At 42.7% G+C, this 22,739-nt stretch overlaps 1 protein-coding gene across 4 annotated transcripts in view; it reads right to left on the bottom strand.

Annotated features, from left to right (window-relative positions):
* TENM1 (teneurin transmembrane protein 1) overlaps positions 1–22,739 on the bottom strand; it is a 1,080,468-nt gene that overhangs the window by 955,636 nt on the left and 102,093 nt on the right. Inside the window, exon 2 of one of the 4 annotated variants that reach the window (XM_063937255.1) lies at positions 14,933–15,007. The exons of the other annotated variants lie outside the window; for them this stretch is intronic. The gene's annotated coding sequence lies outside the window, so the exon portion shown is untranslated. The remainder of the gene's footprint in view (positions 1–14,932; positions 15,008–22,739) is intronic. 4 annotated transcript variants of the gene reach the window in all.

Raw genomic sequence — 22,739 nt, forward strand, 5'->3', positions numbered from 1 at the left:
TGTCCAATGCCACAAATCCACAGGAGAGTCCAATTGGGGTAAGCCATTCCGCGATGATCTTCCTCAGTTGCCGTAAGAGGTTTTCAGCTGTGTGCGTATTCTGGAAAGCGGTGATACAAAGCGTAGCCTGCCTAGGAAAGAGTTGGCGTTTGCGAGATGCTGCTACTGGTGCCGCCGCTGCTGTTCTTGCGGCGGGAGTCCATACATCTACCCAGTGGGCTGTCACAGTCATATAGTCCTGACCCTGCCCTGCTCCACTTGTCCACATGTCCGTGGTTAAGTGGACATTGGGTACAACTGCATTTTTTAGGACACTGGTGAGTCTTTTTCTGACGTCCGTGTACATTCTCGGTATCGCCTGCCTAGAGAAGTGGAACCTAGATGGTATTTGGTAACGGGGGCACACTGCCTCAATAAATTGTCTAGTTCCCTGTGAACTAACGGCGGATACCGGACGCACGTCTAACACCAACATAGTTGTCAAGGACTCAGTTATCCGCTTTGCAGTAGGATGACTGCTGTGATATTTCATCTTCCTCGCAAAGGACTGTTGAACAGTCAATTGCTTACTGGAAGTAGTACAAGTGGGCTTACGACTTCCCCTCTGGGATGACCATCGACTCCCAGCGGCAACAACAGCAGCGCCAGCAGCAGTAGGCGTTACACGCAAGGATGCATCGGAGGAATCCCAGGCAGGAGAGGACTCGTCAGACTTGCCAGTGACATGGCCTGCAGGACTATTGGCATTCCTGGGGAAGGAGGAAATTGACACTGAGGGAGTTGGTGGGGTGGTTTGCGTGAGCTTGGTTACAAGAGGAAGGGATTTACTGGTCAGTGGACTGCTTCCGCTGTCACCCAAAGTTTTTGAACTTGTCACTGACTTATTATGAATGCGCTGCAGGTGACGTATAAGGGAGGATGTTCCGAGGTGGTTAACGTCCTTACCCCTACTTATTACAGCTTGACAAAGGGAACACACGGCTTGACACCTGTTGTCCGCATTTCTGGTGAAATACCTCCACACCGAAGAGCTGATTTTTTTGGTATTTTCACCTGGCATGTCAACGGCCATATTCCTCCCACGGACAACAGGTGTCTCCCCGGGTGCCTGACTTAAACAAACCACCTCACCATCAGAATCCTCCTGGTCAATTTCCTCCCCAGCGCCAGCAACACCCATATCCTCCTCATCCTGGTGTACTTCAACACTGACATCTTCAATCTGACTATCAGGAACTGGACTGCGGGTGCTCCTTCCAGCACTTGCAGGGGGCATGCAAATAGTGGAAGGCGCATGCTCTTCACGTCCAGTGTTGGGAAGGTCAGGCATCGCAAACGACACAATTGGACTCTCCTTGTGGATTTGGGATTTCAAAGAACGCACAGTTCTTTGCGGTGCTTTTGCCAGCTTGAGTCTTTTCAGTTTTCTAGCGAGAGGCTGAGTGCTTCCATCCTCATGTGAAGCTGAACCACTAGCCATGAACATAGGCAAGGGCCTCAGCCGTTCCTTGCCACTCCGTGTGGTAAATGGCATATTGGCAAGTTTACGCTTCTCCTCCGACAATTTTATTTTAGATTTTGGGGTCCTTTTTTTACTGATATTTGGTGTTTTGGATTTTACATGCTCTGTACTATGACATTGGGCATCGGCCTTGGCAGACGACGTTGCTGGCATTTCATCGTCTCGGCCATGACTAGTGGCAGCAGCTTCAGCACGAGGTGGAAGTGGATCTTGATCTTTCCCTAATTTTGGAACCTCAACTTTTTTGTTCTCCATATTTTATAGGCAGAACTAAAAGGCACCTCAGGTAAACAATGGAGATGGATGGATTGGATACTAGTATACAATTATGGACGGACTGCCACGGTTAGGTGGTATAAAAAAACCACGGTTAGGTGGTATATAATACAATTATGGATGGACGGACTGCCTGCCGAGTGCCGACACAGAGGTAGCCACAGCCGTGAACTACCGCACTGTACACTGGTTGATAAAGAGATAGTAGTATACTCGTAACAACTAGTATGACGACGGTATAAAGAATGAAAAAAAAAACACAGTTAGGTGGTATATATTATAATACAATTATGGATGGACGGACTGCCTGCCGAGTGCCGACACAGAGGTAGCCACAGCCGTGAACTACCGCACTGTACACTGGTTGATAAAGAGATAGTAGTATACTCGTAACAACTAGTATGACGACGGTATAAAGAATGAAAAAAAAACCACGGTTAGGTGGTATATATTATAATACAATTATGGTTGGACGGACTGCCTGCCGAGTGCCGACACAGAGGTAGCCACAGCCGTGAACTACCGCACTGTACACTGGTTGATAAAGAGATAGTAGTATACTCGTAACAACTAGTATGACGACGGTATAAAGAATGAAAAAAAAACCACGGTTAGGTGGTATATATTATAATACAATTATGGTTGGACGGACTGCCTGCCGAGTGCCGACACAGAGGTAGCCACAGCAGTGAACTACCGCACTGTACACTGGTTGATAAAGAGATAGTAGTATACTCGTAACAACTAGTATGACGACGGTATAAAGAATGAAAAAAAAACCACGGTTAGGTGGTATATATTATAATACAATTATGGATGGACGGACTGCCTGCCGAGTGCCGACACAGAGGTAGCCACAGCCGTGAACTACCGCACTGTACACTGGTTGATAAAGAGATAGTAGTATACTCGTAACAACTAGTATGACGACGGTATAAAGAATGAAAAAAAAACCACGGTTAGGTGGTATATAATACAATTATGGTTGGACGGACTGCCTGCCGAGTGCCGACACAGAGGTAGCCACAGCCGTGAACTACCGCACTGTACACTGGTTGATAAAGAGATAGTAGTATACTCGTAACAACAACTAGTATGACGACGGTATAAAGAATGAAAAAAAAACCACGGTTAGGTGGTATATATTATAATACAATTATGGATGGACGGACTGCCTGCCGAGTGCCGACACAGAGGTAGCCACAGCCGTGAACTACCGCACTGTACTGTGTCTGCTGCTAATATAGACTGGTTGATAAAGAGATAGTATACAATACTACTAATATACTGGTGGTCAGGCACTGGTCACCACTAGTCACACTGGCAGTGGCACTCCTGCAGCAAAAGTGTGCACTGTTTAATTTTAATATAATATTATTTATCATGTACTCCTGGCTCCTGCTATAACAACCTGCAGTGCTCCCCAGTCTCCCCCACAATTATAAGCTTTATATACAATACATTGATGTGCAGCACACTGGGCTGAGCAGTGCACACAGACTGAGTCACTGTGTGACTGTGTATCGTTTTTTTCAGGCAGAGAACGGATATATTAAATAAAAAAAACAACTGCACTGTCTCTGGTGGTCACTGGTCACTGTGGTCGTCAGTCACTAAACTCTGTCTGCACTCTCTTCTAATCTACAGTATCACAGCAATCTCTCTCTCTCTCTCTTCTAAATCTAATCTAAATGGAGAGGACGCCAGCCACGTCCTCTCCCTATCAATCTCAATGCACGTGTGAAAATGGCGGCGACGCGCGGCTCCTTATATAGAATCCGAGTCTCGCGAGAATCCGACAGCGTCATGATGACGTTCGGGCGCGCTCGGGTTAACCGAGCAAGGCGGGAAGATCCGAGTCGCTCGGACCCGTGAAAAAAAAAGTGAAGTTCGTGCGGGTTCGGATTCAAAGAAACCGAACCCGCTCATCTCTACTAGAGGACCATACAATTTGAATGTGGGGTCTCCCTTGTTTGTAGGGGTGATTACTGGCATGTTAAGGTACAAAGGGCCCTCCCATCATACATGCATGGTAAAATTGATTGGGGATAACAGACAATAATTACTAAGGGGCCCTATCAATGACTAGACCCCCTGTTTCTAATGTGGGTGCTCCTTAATTATTGGAAGCCAGTTCCCCATACCTGGACTCCATATTTCTTAAGTGCTGGGGGTTATAGTCTGGTGATAACATTGATCACCAGATGTTAATTTTACTTGGGGACCCTATATTGAAAGCTAGTAACCCCATCTTTCTAGCTACTATGGTAGGGGAGACAAAATAACTTTAAGTCCCTCACCCCTTATTTTATATTCATTTTTTAAGTGACATTGGCACACATACACATGAGGGTGTCAAATCCCAATCCATCCCACGAATCCATCCCCGCAGTTGCTGGAGTTCATCACCAGTGCCTCACGCTATGGATATGAAGCAACATTTTTTTTTCAGAACCTAAACACTGTGGTGTATGAATGAAACAGGTTCTCCACAGTCTAAAGGTAAGCAACACTTAAAACTCTAACACAGATGCTGTTATCTGCTTAGGCACCGAAGGACTAAATGTGAACATAATAAATAACAAAATATTTTTATTTAGTAATGGATTATACAAGATTCTATTTTCAACTGACATGTGTCTTCTTAAAATGTTCTTTAGTTGTGAATCAAAATAACCTACATATGGAAGATATGTTACTGACTTTGTGAAGGCCAGGTTTGTATGGATTCAGGTGCATTTGAAGCAATGCATTCAATATGCATAAAAGGAAATAACAACATGCAGTTGGAATTCTAATGTGTTTACTACACAAATAAACAATGTTGTACATTAAAAACTCTAACTGAATTGGAACAAAAACAAAATACACCTGGATATAGAAAACGTATATTGAGCATGATGCAATTAAATATAAATTAACTTTTATTCTATGTATTTTCTTATAGTACTGAACTGCGAAATTGAAATATTGCTGGAAGCATGTGAGGTGTGTGATGGCTTGTCCTAACATCTTACACTAGCCTAACCTAGCACCACAGTCAGCCTGTGGACCCAATTATTAGTGATTAAAGTTTGTAGAAAAAACATTATGTAATTTAAATCACATGAGAAGCACCACCCAGCATTGCAATCAATTGCGATCACATTGCAATTAGGTCGCGTTCGCAGCAACTAGGGTCGAACCTTGCAGCTTGGGAGCGAAGGCAGGCGCAGTGCTGCCATGGTATTTCCCGCAGTGGCTGCATGTGATGTCACACACAGCTGCCCCTAAAATTGTCCAGACATGCCTGCATTGTCCGGACCACTCCCCTATAACGCTGCATTGACGCCCCCACCCCACCGCTGCCTGCCGCCGTCAATCACAGTACAATTGCACCCTTGAAAATGTATGCATGTGCTGTTGGTTGGATTAAGAGACTCCGAGTGCTGACTATGTTTTATAAGTCTATATTCAGTGTGTGTGTGTGTGTGTGTGTGTGTGTGTGTGTGTGTGTGTTTGTGTGTGTGTACATACAGTATTTGTGTGGTTTGTCCTTGTGCATATCTGTATATGATCACAATTACAGTTTGTCAACACCCCTAAGGGCATTTTTATTATTTATAGGGTATTAGAACTAATAATTATAATTTCTTATCACAGCAATAAGAAATGAAATATTGCTGGGTGTAACCTTAAACACATTTAGGGACAGCACCTCTGATAGGTATGAAGTAAAGTGATAACTTTGTTGGTAAGTAACCCACAGACTACAATGGCCGACATGTGAGACTCTACTAGTGTCGGAAATCTTTTTGGATGAAAATGTGTCTTAGTCGCAACTTGGCGCAGCCAGTACACACTAGGATTCTGATTAATTTGTAATATGACACTTGCATATCTGTGTGAGACTGAGTCTCTGAATCTATGTATAAAGTGCTACAATGTAGCAGCTGCAAGTTTTTTCCAACACCAGTTCTTTTGTGCTCAGTATACAGACTATACACAAGTAATGCATAACAAATGAATCAGCACAGTCTCCTTGTGCGTCCTAGTTACATTGGGCGAGATGAATCATTGCTTGGAGAGTCATAAACTGGAGAAAGAATATGTACCAGCCAATCAGCTCCTAACTGCCATGTTATAGACTGTGTTTGAAAAATGACAGTTAGGGGCTGACTGGCTGGTACTTTTTCTCTCTCACTTTTATCACTCTCCAAGCGATGATGCATCTAGCTCATTGCACAAAAATCTTCCTGGCCCTAGCGGAGTTGCACGGGACCTGGTGAGTCACTCGCGCTGCATGGTGTTTTGAGGCTAGATGTACGAGGACACATCTGTACCAAGCTCTGGAATGCTTCACATACCAGGAATAAGTAAATCTCATAAATTGCAATTCTCATAGAAAACTGTGGGGGCAGTTATTGTGATCGAAAATGGGAGACTACAGTAGAGATCACATAAATCGTGTGTTTGTGGGGTATAGACTACAAATTTTCTTTGGTAAATACTGTATTTGAACTTCATTATTTGACTTTTTTATCTACCTACTTTTTCCTTAGTCCTAATATATAAATATAAAATTACATGTGAAGTATTTACTTTCTAAGATGTTTTGGATTATTGTACTGAAAAAAAATGCTGCCCAATAAAAACTGTTATGATTTAAGGGTTTTAGTTAAACATTATTCATTCATTCAGTTTGCTATATTTCATATCTTTCATTATTAAGCATGCTTAATTTCAGATAAGGTAAATTGGGTTTGGTTTGATATGCTGGCGGTCAAAATACAGACTGCTGTATCCTGATGGTTAGAATCCTGACAGAAGCAGGGTAAGTATACTTACCTTTCCCCAATGCCTCCTAACCCTCCTTGTCCACAGCCTAACACAGACCCTCCCCAGGGTGCCTAAACCTATAAACCTACCCCCCCTTCCTGCAGCCTAAAGCTCCCCCCCACCCCCGCAGCCTAACACTCCCGAGGTGGCCTAACCCTAACCCCCCTTCCCACAGCCTAAACCTAATCTACTCCTCCCCGCATCCTAACCCTAATCCTCCCCTGCAGCCTAAAGATCGCTACTGGTCAGACATAGAATCGGGCCCATAATGCTGTATACTGTGCCATAGTGGTGCTTATTATGTAACATCACTCTATTGTGTCCAACATGGCCACTGGTCAGACATACTGTAGAAACACAGTGGAGTGACTGATGAGAGAAAAGTATCTGTGAAGAGTCCTCCCCGCTAGACCTTTTTGTAATGAAGAGGGTACTCTGTGCACAGAGGTATCCTCCAGCAAGAGTTTATGTTCATTTTGCTGAAGGCTTTGACAAGGAGCTTTCTTAAACCAGGTTCGGCGGGGAGGACTCCTCAAATGTACTTTTCTGTTACTCAGCTGCTTGCTCATCAGTTGCTTCACTGTGTCACTGCCCAGCACTGTGCTGCTCTTTTTGTTAAAGCCCATGTATAGTATGTGGGAGCAAAACACGTCAGTGGCTTATATCCACGCTACTTATATTTGCCCCTTGCTGTGGAAGAGATCGGAGTAATATACTGTGTACCTGCTCAGACAGCGACAGCACAACATGGGCAGGAAAAGCTGTGCACAAAGCCATGCCGTGAGACCCTTTTCTCTGGGTGTGCCCTTGAATTTGGACAGCAGCGGCACACAATGCTTTATCTACAGCCCACTCAGGTGTAAAAAGTTGTGGTTCGCAGTGACACCAGAGATTTCCATTTAAGAGGAGTAACACTCATTGAACAGTTTTTTCACTGAGATCTTCACTGTTGGGGTCAATCATTATTGAATTTGGGACACTCTATATAAGCCGGATGATCTAGCAATTCACACAGTATTCCTTATGTAGGTCTACTAGTAAATTTTTGGGAATTGTAGTTGCACAGTCATTTTACTTGTGACTTCAACCTCGGGAACTCCTATTTGACATACAGACATACTGTTTATGATCTAATTGCACTTTTTTATGACATAATGTACATGGTACCAATATATTTTATATTGCTAGAAGTATTTTAACTTCATTTATATTAAATTGTTACATATAATCTTTTATAAACATGTCTTGACTATTACTGCCCTATCAGTGTCATTAATATACACACTTTTTACAAGCGCAGATACATGCATTTTTTTTTTTGTTCCTTGGTATTGGTTTCAATTCATCAGTAATTATAAGCTTTTGTGACTAGCTTCTGTTTTTTTATATCAGTTTATTTCTTATTTTTCTATTTATCACAACTATTATTTTTTTATATTAATTTTCTACTATTGTAAGATTGAAGCAATAGGAAGGAGATATACAGAATGACTATTTCCAGAAAAAGGCCTTATTTTGAGTTGGGAATAATGCAAGAAAGAGCAAGTTTCTGTGTAACTGTAACAATGTTGCAATGCAAGCGGTGCTGTGTAAGTACATATTTTTTTTTTAGCCTGTGGGGTAAATACAGGCAGCTTTTGTATGTAGCCCACAAATGTTGAACAGCTTTATTTTTACTCTGCAATGTACAGATGTGTCCTTATACATCTAGCCTCAATATGCCATGCAGTGTGAGATGTCTGGCATGAGTGAGTCGCCAGGTCCTAGCATTGGGTGTCTTTATTGCATACATATATACAAGTGTTGCATTTCAAATTAATCAGCACAGTCTACTGCTGCATTTTAGCCATACCATATTACAACTAAGTTTCAGGAAGCACGACTGGCATCGGCGTCCTAAATACTTACCAGTTTCACTTCAGGTGTGGCTGGGGGTCTGTCAGGTCCTTTGAAAGGAGGGCTCCAACGTCTGGCAAGCTATGATGATACGCTACAGGGTTCCCGGGGACTCCAGTGGTTGATGTGCATACTAGTTTCCAAACTGCAGCACCTTCCCAGGCTTATTAAACAGGTGCACAAACTCCTGATTGCAGCAATGTTCTCAGACCAGTCGTTAACAATTTGCGTGCTTGAGGTGTATTCAAGCTCCTGTGTGCAGTGTATGATATTTTATGACTTTGCTGCATTCCATGTTTTCTAGCTTATCTCCACTTCACCAACCTAAGTCTCAGTCCAGCCTTCCTGTTACTCTGCTGCCAATCACAGCCCAGCAAGGGGTTTAAAGGAGTTCCAGCTGCAGCATTCTGGGCCTGTGTAACTAGTTACATTGTATGTGTGACCAGTGAACCCGCATTTTGTCTTCTGTGCAGGTACCAGGTCCAGTGTCATCTCATCAGCTGGTAGCCAGTCTGGTTCAGCTGTATTCCTCAGGCGGTAGCAGGTCCAGTAGCATATCTTCAGCTGGTAGCCAGTTTGGTTCAGCTGTATTCCTCAGCCGGTAGCCAGTCCGGTCCATCAGCATCTCTTCAGTCAGTAGCCAGTCTGGTTCAGTCTGTAGAAAGTCCACTCCAGCAGCTTTTCTTCAGCTGGTAGCCAGTCTGGCCCAGCAGCATCTCTTCACTCTTCAGCAGGTAGCCAGTCCAGTTCAGCTGTATTCCTCAGCCAGTAGCCAGTGCTTTCCAGCTGCATCTCTTCAGCCGGTAGCCAGTGTGGTTAAGATGTATTCTCCAGCTGGTAGTCAGTCTTGTTCAGCTATAATTCCTCAGCCGGTAGCCAGTCAGGAATAGAGCCACTTGGTGGTTCAGTACCTGAAATATATTACAACGACACTTCTCACTGCTACCCAAGTCCAATGCAATAGAGCTACTGTATATACAGCCTCTTCGGTTTCAGTCCAGAGTCGCAGCCGCTGGACACCAGTCATCACCTGAAGCAGGTAACACTGGGACTGTTTGTGCTGGACTGATGGGAGCTCTGGAAGGATACATCTGACAGCGTGGGGATATTCCCAAATAATCAGGATTGGTGGTGACTATACATCTACGCCTGCTGGCTGCTGTCTCCTATAGCCCCTGATATCCATGCAACATCTCTCTATTGTTATGCTGTTTTTTAACCTATGTTTGTGAGTGTCTCTATTAAAATACTAGTTTTTTACCTATATACAGACAGTATTGCACTATTCCTATTTTTTTATTTTAAGTGCTTATTGGAGTCCATACGTCCTGTATCTCCGTGAAGTGGAAGCAGTTATATACAAAGTATATGGTTTCTACATGCAAATATACCATCTATGCCATGTGAGTGGGACCAGTAACGAATAAAAGAAACAGAATCTCACGGTACCTGATTGCTGCAATGATGTATGAGTACACATCTGTATATTTGAGTTTGGACATGCTTCTCTCAAATCTAAATCTCTCTGCACATTTTAAATGTGTCCTACCTGCATAGCAGCATGGTTTTACCAAGGTGCACAATTACTGTACTTGCTCTTCCTTACTTTATTTCCAACTCAGAATCAGACCCATAATGTACTGTATAGTTCTGTTGAATACACAAAAGAAGAACCTATTCATTCCTCAGTTTTTAGCAGGTTGTCATATGGACTTTCAGCAAATTATCCTAAAGAAAAGCTTTAGTATATGAACAGGCCTTAGTAAAAACATCTATATATAGCAATTTATTCCCATATGTAGCAGTCTTACTGGTGTTATCTCAGTGGTGCAAAAAGTGTCTGTGTGTCATATCCCTAAGATGCTGCTTTTAGAAAAATACAATTTACATTTTAAGGGGCTAATTGGCTTGCTATTTACTGTTGAAGACTGCTTTTTCAGACACTATCCTAATTTTCATGTTATGCATTCCATTGTTATAAATGCAACACAAGAGCATCTTTATGCAAATCCTCTCTGCATTGCCTGTTTATGGTGCATAGCCAAATACAATGACTTCTCCTAGCAACCTATTTTCAATTGTTAATACTTAGAGCATAGACATTAAAACAAACTTATTATGGGTATTTTACTTATTATTTAAATGCAATTTTGAAAATACATTTTTTAAGTTTGCTTCTATTGTAAAGTAAGATTGAAAAAATATACACATTTATTAATGTTATATAGTTTTAAAAATATAATATTAACAGTACAGCATGTGCAAGAATCCCAGTTGCTTTAGATAGATATTGGTAGACAATCATCTGTAAAAGTGTGGCTACTTATCTCTGTTAAACTTTCTGTTATGATGGTTTAAGAATTCTTATGTGAGTTGTTTTATCGGCTATGACAATAATCACATGTGATCAGTCAGAGCCAATGAGTAAAAAGATGGCATTTCTTAAGGCCAGTACTCACTGGCCGATGTGGGAGAGATGTGTGCTGAGCGAACCACTCAGCACACATCTCATCCACCGCTCAGCACAGCGCGATGTGTTCTGAGCGTGCAGGGGGAGACGGGGTGGCCACTAATTTCACCCAGCGGGCAGGCCAATCTAGCACCAGCAATAGCGATGCGTGGGGCTGCACATCGCTATCACTGTGGGGGGTACACATGGAGCGATCATGCTTAAAATCTAAGCAATCTAGTCAGACTGCTTAGATTTTAAGCAGCGATCACTCCGTGAGTACCCCCTTTAATGTAACAGAAGATTTCTCAGGAGTCAGGGCAGCTATTAGAAAGTAAGGGGCACAGTACAGATGAAACAGACAGGGCCATCATCATCCTTCCTCCAGCCGCCAACCAGGGGGGTGCAGAGATGTAGATTAGAGTCCTGGTGCCCAGAACAACAAGCACATGCTATGATGCCTTCCCCCATAACACTAACTAATATGCGCATCATGTCTCTCAGAACCCTCCTCATTCAGAGATTCCCACATTACACTCACAGATACATATACATACAGGTATCTATATATAACAGATATGATGGGGATATCAGCGACCAATGGTGTCATTGCAGTACTAATAATCAAGAAAGAATACATTCAATTAAAAATTAATATGTGCACTTTATTTAGGACAAAGTATATAAAAAGCATAAAATTCAACACACGGTAGGTGGAGCTATACTAAGACAATCAGCCTATTTTTTAACCATATATCAAAAGATAGGAGGTATGTCTTATTTTTTTTAGATTGCAGGAGGTCACAGATAGGGAGACCCAACGCGTTTCATCCTAAGACTTCAACTATTGAAGTATTAGGACAAAACGTGTTGGACCTCCCTCACTGTGGCCCCCTGCCTTTTCAAAAGATAAGACATACCTCCTATCTTTTGATATATTTTTTAAACAAAAAAAGCATTTTTCCTCTTTTATGACCTTTTGTATAAATATATATTTTTTACTTTTTCATATAAGGATAGCTCCACCTACAGTCTGTTGGATTTTATGCTTTTTATATATTCGTCCTAAATAAAGTGCTCATGTTAATTTTTAATTCAATATATTCTTTCTTTATTATTAGTACTGTAATGACACCATTGGTCGCTGATATCCCCATCATATCTGTTTACATTTTTTACCCAGCAGATTACAACTGCTACTTACTTGGGGTTAGCTGACACCCTATATCACAGGGAGTGTCTCTTTATCAGCCTAATTATATTTTGAATTATGTTAAGGAGTATACCACAAGTGGTGCTGATCCTCACTATTTTCCATATATACTGTATATGTATATATATATATTTATATATATACTGAAATATATTCTGATATATTCTGAAACTTTCACATATTTGCAGCACAAGCACTTCTGATCCATTTGTGAATCTTACTGTGAAGGTTTTCATTGCCAAATATTTTTTAGCTCCTGTTGTACTATTATGATTAATTTTTATAGATGAATTTTTGCAAGTTCCACCAAAGCTATTTGGATGTACAGCTTTTTAGCATATTCAGGTGCTTTCAAGGACACCTATATATGTACATTACCGAGTAACAGATGAGTTGCACCAAAGCTAATGGGATTAAAAACCTTAATTGTATTTTTAAAAAGACATAGTAAGGTTGTTGCATGACCATTGGTATATACAATTTCAACTTCAAATTTTGTCCTGCTTGTATTATTGAATTACCCCTGATGAAGTCGATAAGATGAAACACATAGGGTCTGTCTACAACGAGTTATTAGTCCAGTTTGTGAATATTCTCCCTTTTGAGCTCACACCTTGCTAATGTGAGGGAGGATCTAACTTGCCATCATCATATTCTGGACATTTCTCACTGATACACAAATTTTATCTTTGTACAACTTTTTTAATGTTTATGTTTAAAACCTGTGTAAATAAACTAATAATTGGTACTAATTGGCCTTGGGCCTCTTGTTTGGGTGATTCTCTGGTGAGGGGATATCTGTTTTAGGACTCCAGGAAACATTATCCTTAAGAATTCTCCAATTTGCAGTCTTTACCTATTGGGTCCATCTTGGAAGAATTTATGAATAAACATTCAATGAATATAGCGCACTTGGTAATTGTGTTTTATTATATATATATATATATATATATAAATATGCAAAAGCCCTCCCTCCCTCCCGCCCTCACTCACTCACTAACTCATTCTCTTACTTCCCAATATGTTAGGAAGCTGAAATAAAACACAGGTATTATACAGGTGGGCAATAGGAAAACTGCGTAATTAGAATTTTAGTAAACTTCCCCTAAGGGGATGAACAGGGGGTTGACATAATGACATCATTACCAATGCATGGCTTGCATTGTGTGAACAATACTGCCCAAATGGACAATCGGATCAAAATTTGGATTGAACCTCCAGTGTGTAGAATTTAATACACTACAAAAATGGTCCTGTAACTTTTTACCGTATCTGCTACAGGTGCTCCTTGGGTAACGCCAATAACCATGGATTGATATTTAATCTCTCAAATTTACATCTCTATGGATTTTCCAAATTTTTAACACTCATACATATTTTACAACCATTAAAATCAGAAACTCCTGTGTGAAGAACGGATAGAACAGCAAATATATATAATGCAATTAAAAATCTTAAAGGACTCAACAAAAGTTAGAAAAACAACAAAAGTTTTATTAAAGGGAAATGTGCTTACCTGACACCTTTAGCTACAGTATCTTCTTTAATTGGCAGCCACCAGCCAGGGAGAGTAGAGTGAAATTTGCAATAGGGTGGTCACAGTGTCAGGGATGGGGAAATGGGGAAGCTGATGCCTCAAACATCTATCATCTTATGTGAAGAAGACCAAATGCATTCAACTCAAATGCCCACCCCCAACTACCTGTAAATACCATTCTGCAGCACAGCTGATTACTCACTGTCAGTGACAGAAAGCTAGGGGACATGCAGCCCGCTGATGAACCTTGCAGGAAGCATCTTATTAGTCACAATGTCTGCCTTTGACTAAAATGCACAGTTAGGATCATCTGCATGCTGTTGCCTGGGTCCAGTACATTAGTACTGGCTGTACCCAGGGGCATTTTTAAGAGAGGAGTCCTGTGTGCAGTCTCCATCTGAGCCCCCTCCTCTTTAGCCAGTGGCAGTGCTTAGCCCTGGGCACTAGGGTCCACAGGGGACCCTTGTGCTGTACCAGAGTCTACAGTGCATGCACAGATATCCAGATGAATGGCATGGTAGCCATTTTCCCAGTGATTTTACTACTGCTCATGCACAAAACATTGCAAAAATTATGCTGCACCATTTTCCCAGTGAATTCTGCACGGCGGGACTCTGGAGTGTACTGTATGTATTAAATATAATGGGTGCAGTGTGTGCGGTGTGGGCACCCCCTGGACCCCGGGGGCCCATGGGCACTGCACATACTGCACCCATTATAAATACACCAGTGGCTGAATGATCCCCAAATTGCTGGTTGCATAGGTCTAAACCAATATTGCCGAAGCAGCTTTTGTGCTCAGGATGGGCTGCTGTAGCCTCAGGCTGTTGTAGTCAGTGTTAAGGGCCTTACAGATGGGAAGATGTGGAGGGAGATGTGTGCTGAGCAAGGGGGGTGATGGGGGGCTGCTCATTTCACCCAGCAGGTGAAATGAGCGATGTGCTAGATTTTGTCTGCATGCAGGCCAATCTAGCACCGACAAAAGCTACGTGCGGGGCTGTGCATCGCTATTGCTTGGGGGCATACACACGAGAGATCTGTGCTTAAAATCTAAGCAATCTAATCAGATTGCTTAGATTTTAAGAACGGATCTCTCTGTGTGTTCCCCCTCTTTAGTTTCGAAGTGTTAGATAAGTATTATTAGAAACGTATACTTTGACAGAGTTAAGCCAGAGTTCTTATTAGCTATATGTACACCATGCAAAGATTTTGATATGATACCTCTCTTCTTCTCATTCTCATGTAATCTCCAACCACTGCTCCCATCAGATGTTACTGCCACCTATATCACATATCCTGTAATGTAAAATATGATATGATAACTGACCTTAGAATTCAAAACCCAGTTACTGTATATATCAGAAGTACAATGCAGACCACATGATTTGAAAACTATTTTTAACTTAATTCAAATAGAAAAAAAATTGTAAGTTTCAAACATGTGTAGTTCATATACAGTAGTGAGGTTACAAAGTCTTCATTTTATAATGTTTGGCTTAAGGTATTATTCTTCAATATTTCAGGTTCCCGCTTGATGCCTTTGGAAATATTTGACAATTGTTGGTCTTAAGACCCTTACATATTTTGCAGTTGACTGAATAGAAATTTCCAGAGACAATCTGCACAAAGCAAGATGCTACTCTACAGTACTTTCTTTTACATTGAGTTGTAGAAAAGTAAACAAACAGCACTATTTTTTTTGAGGGGGTGAGGGGTGGGGGGAGGAGTTTTTTCTCAATATCTGTTACATGTTATTAAAATGTTAGACAATTTAAAAGACTTGATTTTAGGTACTGTGAGTCTTTCAATAAAGTATTAGCCTTTATTTTCCATGGTGCTTGAGACTTAGGAGTTTTAGCATTTTAGCATTTATTTTCATAATATACAGCCCTAGATTGCTTTATGTTCTCTGCTTCAAGCTTTTCCTCTCCTTATTAAAAAGGTTATAAATACTCCACACAGAACTAAACGATCCCTAAAGACGTGTACAGCACATGTATTACTCAGTGTGTCATTGAGACATATACAGTGGTAAATATGTCTCAATCACAACTATGCCTTTGTGCATACATACTGAAAAGTGCTTGCCCTTCCTTGTAAGTGACTGGGAAATGCTTAAACAGATACACTGTCTTATGGAAGTGTTATGAGAGTGTTGATGGAGTGTAGCTGAAGTGTTTGTATACACAAACACTTAATCATTCACAATGGAGGCCATACTCTGACTGAAAATCTGCACCTGCAATAGGACTGGTTCAAATTTTGATGGTGCGACTGATGTTGGTGTCTAAAGTTTACTGGTGCATACTTAAAGTGGGCACCTCAGTCCTTGCACATTTGAACACATGGATGTATACCATGGAAGGGATTTGTAGAAGTCATATGCAGGTGACTGCCAAAAGATGCACTATATGTCCACCATTAAATCAGCTCCAGTGAGTACAGTCAGAAGAACTTTGTGACCATTGTCAGACTGGCCCACCAGGGTAAACTCTCTCTTTCTCTCTCTCTCTCTCTCTCTCTAAAAATACAATGCAGTACATTTATTACACAGATCTCAATCATAGTCTCTCATAATAGTACTAAAGTCATATAAATAAGTACATTTTTTTCTGCAGCCACTGCTGCTCCCCTCTTTGTCCTTTCCCAAGAGCAACATATAATACTAAAACAAAACTGCAGTATTTAGCCAGCACAACACAATCCATTACACTACATGCAAACCAATTCACTACAGTTTTTACACCACCATATCCCTCCTCCAAAAATAAGACCACTGAACCATATCACAAACCAATAGGGTACACTACCAGATTCTACCTATTCGCTATACAATCCTTTACAAAAAAAATTGACTACATGCACTGCTCCACTACACTAGAACCCAAACACAAAACATTGAACTTCACCATTAAACTATACCCACTCCCCCAATATTAACTGTTCTGCATCAGTGCCTCCAAACCAACATTAAAATGGATGGCTATCCAAACTCAGCGAGGGTCAATATACCCCTGCTAACAGGTGCAAGGTTGTGCAAAGTGAGGCAATGTCATCTCTCCCCCAGCCCAGTTTCTTCCTACTTCGTTTTCCTGTGAAGCAGAAAGCCATGACAGGCAGTGTGGTGAGGAGAGAATGCAGAGGAGGTATAGCCAGTGAATCATTCAAGGAGCAGGAAGAGGAGGCTGGTCCGTGCAGACCACTCTGAGACCATGGTACTGTAGGTTGGCTAGTCCCTGGGGAGGGACCAGCCACTGTGAAACAATGTCTTACTGACTTGCCCGATATGTTTGATGCCTGAGCCAGCCTTCACTGCCCTTGCTGCCACTGGGTTATTTACTTTGTGAGTGGCAAAGCAACTGTGCTTCATCACTGCCTTGGCTCCAGCTTCAGTGAGCTTCTGCGCATGTGCAGATGCTCAGTCGGGGTTGCACTGGTCCACAGGGGCACAGGAAAACTCCTCTAGGGAGCCATTTCCAGAGTGTACACTTGAATTATGCTGTATATCATAAATATGTTCAATTATACTGCATGGGACTATGAGATATTTTCTACAGTGCATTGCTGTTATTAATCGGGTACATTATTATCCATGCACTAACAGTATTTACTATAAATATTTATCAAGGGGCTCAGCCCAAGCACTGTCTATTGGTTAGGAAAACCAATGTGGCGGCTGGCTATACACCCTCTGGAAACTGGCCACACCCCTAAACATGGGCCCTTACCACTGCATTGATCCTGTGGACCCTATATGCCCCAGTCCGACACTGCACTCAGTTTCTGGCAGCAGTAAGTTAAATTAATCAGCTTATCATGGGAGAAGCATGGCCACTGAGGGGGTACAGGTCCCAGCCGAACAGGACTGTCCCAGCATCCCAATCGGCCCTTTTTAAACCAAATAGCCAGGTGAAACAGCTGCCAATCTCCAACATGTAAACAGCAAATTTAATTATATACACTGGACATTAAGCAAACTTACACACCCTAAAGTTTGCATTTATGTGTACCTTTTGGAAAATACTATTGAATTTTCTATCTCTGTTATGTTTCAGCTGGAATAAAATCCCATTTTTAGTGACTGAGTAGCTAAAATACCATCCAGGAGGCAACCTTATAAAACCAACATGTAGAAGAAAAAACAGAATTCCTACATGCACATGAAAGAAAACTAGCAAACAAGCAGTTTATAAATTCTGTACATCTATACATATCTCTCTCCAATGAAGTCCTTAGAGGTGAAAAGCATGGGACCACAGCTTGACAATCATTTACATGGTTGTCAATTACCATGGCAATCATTTACATGGTTGATTTTGCCATGTAAATGATTGGCACTTAAAGAAAAAAAAAACAGGAGAACTCTCACAAAATCTTTCACTTCCTGATTCTCACACTATATAACATTCCCCCCAATATGCTATAATGGGAACTGGAAGAAAAAAAATGGTATCATATTAAATGTTATTTCTTTAACATTTACCAATGATATATTATAATAGTGATTATTGAAGCTGGACAGTAATTAAATTTACTCAATTTCATTTGTTTTGCCAGCAGTGCTGATAAGATCTCAAGATGAATCAACGGTATTTTATAAGTAAAAAAAGTGTGTTGTGAATCATAAAAAATGATTTGCATTAATGAGTTAGGAAACAACAGCAGTCTAAGAGGTGCTGAAGAGGTTGCTCTGGAGCTGGATGTGAGCAGATTAAGGGCCTAATTCAGATCTGATCGCAGCAGCAAATTTATTAGCAAATGGGCAAAACCATGTGCACTGCAGGGCGTGCAGACATAACATGTGCAGAGAGAGTTTTGTGCCCCAGAGCACAAAGCAATGACTATAAAGACATGGTTTGATGAGTTCAGTGTGCAAGAATTTGACTGGCCCACGCGGAGCCCTGAACTCAACCCCATTGAGCACCTTTGGGATGAACTGGAACAGAGATTGCAAGCCAGGCCTACTCATCCAACATCAATGCCTGGCCTTATAAATGCTCCACAGAATAAATTAGCAAAAGTTCCCACAGAAACACTCCAAAGTCTTGTGGAAAGCCTTACAAGAAGAATGGATGCTGTTGTAGCTGTAAAAGTTGACCAACTCCATATAAAAGTATATGTATTTGAATACAATATACTTACAGTCCCCGTTGGTGTAATGGTCAGGCATTTGAATACTTTTGTCCATTTAGTGTACATTCTACCACTTATCGAGTACATACTGGCGTTAATAACCTAGAAATGTGATAAAAATCACAAAACACAGATCTCCCAAAACGAGCTGTCCTTTGTGAAGATAGGACTTTGTGGTGTCACGATCCGGGTATCTGGACGCCATTACTTACCCTTCAGATGCCTCCTAAGGCTGGCTCAGCGTTCCAGGACCGGATCCCGCTGTTCCTGAGTTTCCACATGCAGAATGTCAGAGTGGTGATTTCATCGGCCGCGGCCTCCGCTGTGCCCGCGTGGTTAAATGTGCGCTTGTCAGTCTGGCGTCTCCTGCCTCCTGTGGCCGGCGTCGCCATTACTGTTTCAATTCTCACATGGATTACAAACCAAACTTCGCTCCAAGTGTCTGCATGGGCGCAGCCATCTTGGATTTTGTCATCTGAGCATTTCCACCAATCTGCTGTCTGTATTGTTGATTTGCATAATTGCCTAGCCAACCCCTTCCTTGCTGCAGGTATAAGTAAACTGTGCCTGAGCAAGGAAGGCGTCAGTGCTTTGGTTGTCTAACCTAGTTCCAGTTTGTCTCTCTCCTGTGGTTGTCTTCCAGGTTCCAGCTCCTGTCTCCAGACTTCTGCTATAGAGACCCGCACCAGCAATCCACCTGCGGTGTAGCCTGACTCTCCGATCCATTCTGGACTCACCTGTTTCCAGTTACAACAATCACCTGCTTCCAGCCCAGCTTCCAGCAGTGTACAGCTTCTCTTAAAGGGCCGGTGTCCTTTCTGCAGTTTACCACTCTCCACCGGTATTATTATTTCACCGCTCTCAAACTCCAAACTTCATTATTATTTCATCGCTCTCAAGTTCGTTTATTATTTAACTGGTTCCAGCCAGTATCCACTCCGTACCAACAACAGTCTGGTTCCAGCCAGTATCCACAGCAGCCGTTTTATCTTCTGCAACCCAGCCTTTCCTGGAACACCAGCTGGTACGATCCTGGGTTCTCTCCATTGCTACAGTCAGGTCTGGTAAGGACTTTCCAACTAGAAGATTATAAGAACTGTCTCACTCTACCAGTGCCTGTGGCCCTTGCCACCCTGTAGTACCCAGGAATTGTATTTATCCTCTGTTGACTTTTATGTTTCCTTTACTGCTGCTGTGTTACGGAGTTTGTCATAATAAACATCATTGACTTTTATCCTGGTTGTCGTGGTCACGCCTTCGGGCAGTTATTCTACATGTTACTTACATGTCTAGGGGTCTGATACAACCTCCCAGGTTCCGTCACATCTCAGCCCCTACAACTGAGGCTGCCTCCCGTCAGCTCAGGCCCTCAGTTGTGATAGTAAGCACTGACCTAATGAATCCAGCCGGAGACCAGGATCAAGCGGCCAGGCCAATGCAAGAACTGGCAGCCTGACTTGAACATCAGGAGGCTGCACAGGGCCACATCATCCGCTGTCTCCAGGATCTCTCTACACGGCTGGATGGGATTCAAACGACCCTCCGTGGACCTGGCACGTCCGGTGCGTCCACTACAGTGACACCAGCTGTAACCCCACCCACCTTACCCATTTCCAGTCCACATCTTCATCTTCCAACGCCAGCAAAATTTGATGGATCTCCAAGGTTCTGCAGGGGATTTCTCAATCAATGTGAAATCCACTTTGAGCTTCTACCTGGCAATTTCTTCAGTGACCGTACCAAAATTGCCTATATCATCTCCCTTCTCAGTGGCTCAGCCCTTGACTGGGCATCACCTTTATGGGAGAAGTCTGATCCCCTGCTATCCTCCTATACTGACTTTGTAGCTACATTCAGGCGCATCTTCGACGAGCCAGGCCGGATAACATCTGCTTCATCTGAGATTCTCCGTTTACGCCAGGGAACACGTACTGTGGGACAGTATCTTATACAGTTTAAAATCCTGGCATCCGAACTGGCATGGAACGATGAGGCCCTGTATGCTGCATTCTGGCATGGCTTATCAGAACGCATCAAGGATGAGTTAGCTACCAGAGACTTGCCCTCTAAGTTGGATGAGCTAATTTCTCTTTGCACGAAGGTTGATCTACGTTTCAGAGAGAGAGCAACTGAGCGAGGAAGATCATCTACTCCTAAATCTTCTGCTCCTCCTCCTCGTCAACCATCTCCATCCAAGGATGAGCCTATGCAAATTAGTCGTTCTCGTCTGTCTCCCGCTGAGCGCCGAAGACGTCTCTCTGAGTCTCTCTGTCTCTACTGTGCAGCTCCGTCGCACACTATCAATGCCTGTCCCAAACGTCCGGGAAACTCCAGATCCTAGCTCGCCAAGGAGAGGGCCGGCTAGGAGTAATGATCTCCTCTCCATCTCCTCATGACTGTAACCTCCCAGTGTCGCTCCAAATTGCTCAACGTTACTGGAACGTCATTGCCCTCCTTGATTCCGGAGCAGCTGGGAATTTCATAACCGAAGCTTATGTTAAACGGTGGTCCCTACCCACCGAGAGACTGTCCTCGTCCATCTCTTTGACTGCCGTGGATGGCAGCAAGATTTTTGACGCAGTCATTTCCTTAAGGACTCTTCCAGTTCGTCTGAGAGTGGGAGTTCTTCATTCTGAGTATATTTCTTTTTTAGTGATTCCAAGAGCCACACATCCAGTGGTTTTAGGCCTTCCATGGCTCCGTCTCCACAACCCATCAATTGACTGGACGACTACGCAAATACTGGCATGGGGTCCCTCCTGTGCTGAGACTTGTTTAGCCAAAGTTCTTCCTGTTTGTTCTTCCTTCCCCAGGTCATCTGATGTTCCGCCTCCTCCATATCAAGACTTCACGGACGTGTTCAGTAAAGCCTCTGCTGATATCCTTCCTCCTCATAGAGAATGGGACTGCCCAATCGACCTCATTCCAGGGAAGGTTCCACCGCGAGGCCGAACTTATCCGTTGTCTCTGCCTGAGACACACTCCATGGAAGAGTACATCAAAGAGAACCTGGCGAAGGGTTTCATCCGACCATCTTCTTCTCCAGCCGGCGCAGGCTTCTTCTTCGTTAAGAAGAAAGACGGTGGTCTGCGTCCGTGCATCGACTACAGAGGTCTGAACGACATTACCGTCAAGAACCGATACCCTTTACCCCTGATTACCGAGCTCTTTGATAGAGTTAGTGGTGCAACTATTTTCACAAAGCTGGACTTGAGGGGTGCCTACAATCTCATCCGAATCCGTGAGGGTGACGAGTGGAAGACCGCCTTTAACACCCGTGACGGACATTATGAGTACCTCATCATGCCCTTCGGATTGAGCAATGCTCCAGCAGTCTTCCAGCACTTCGTGAATGAGATTTTCAGGGACATCTTGTACCGCCATGTCGTGGTTTATCTAGACGACATCCTCATCTTTGCTAATAATCTCGAAGATCATCGTTTCTGGGTAAAAGAGGTTCTTTCCCGTCTCCGTGTCAATCACCTCTATTGTAAATTGGAGAAGTGTGTGTTTGAAGTTAAAACCATTCCGTTTCTAGGTTACATTGTGTCCGGTTCCGGACTAGAGATGGATCCTGAGAAACTCCAAGCAATCCAGAATTGGCCTATACCCTTAAGCCTCAAAGGGGTCCAGAGGTTCTTAGGGTTCGCCAATTATTATAGAAAATTTATACGAGACTTTTCCACCATTGTGGCGCCTATCACCGCATTAACCAAGAAAGGTGCTAATCCGTCCAAGTGGTCCGTGGAAGCTACACAGGCCTTTCACCTTCTGAAGCAACGGTTCATCTCTGCACCAGTTCTGAAACAGCCCGACACCGACTCTCCTTTTATCTTAGAGGTAGATGCCTCCTCCGTTGGAGTAGGAGCAGTGTTATCCCAGAGGGCCAAAGATG

This window comes from Pseudophryne corroboree, chromosome 8 (assembly GCF_028390025.1).
Source record: "Pseudophryne corroboree isolate aPseCor3 chromosome 8, aPseCor3.hap2, whole genome shotgun sequence".
NCBI lineage: Eukaryota > Metazoa > Chordata > Amphibia > Anura > Myobatrachidae > Pseudophryne > Pseudophryne corroboree.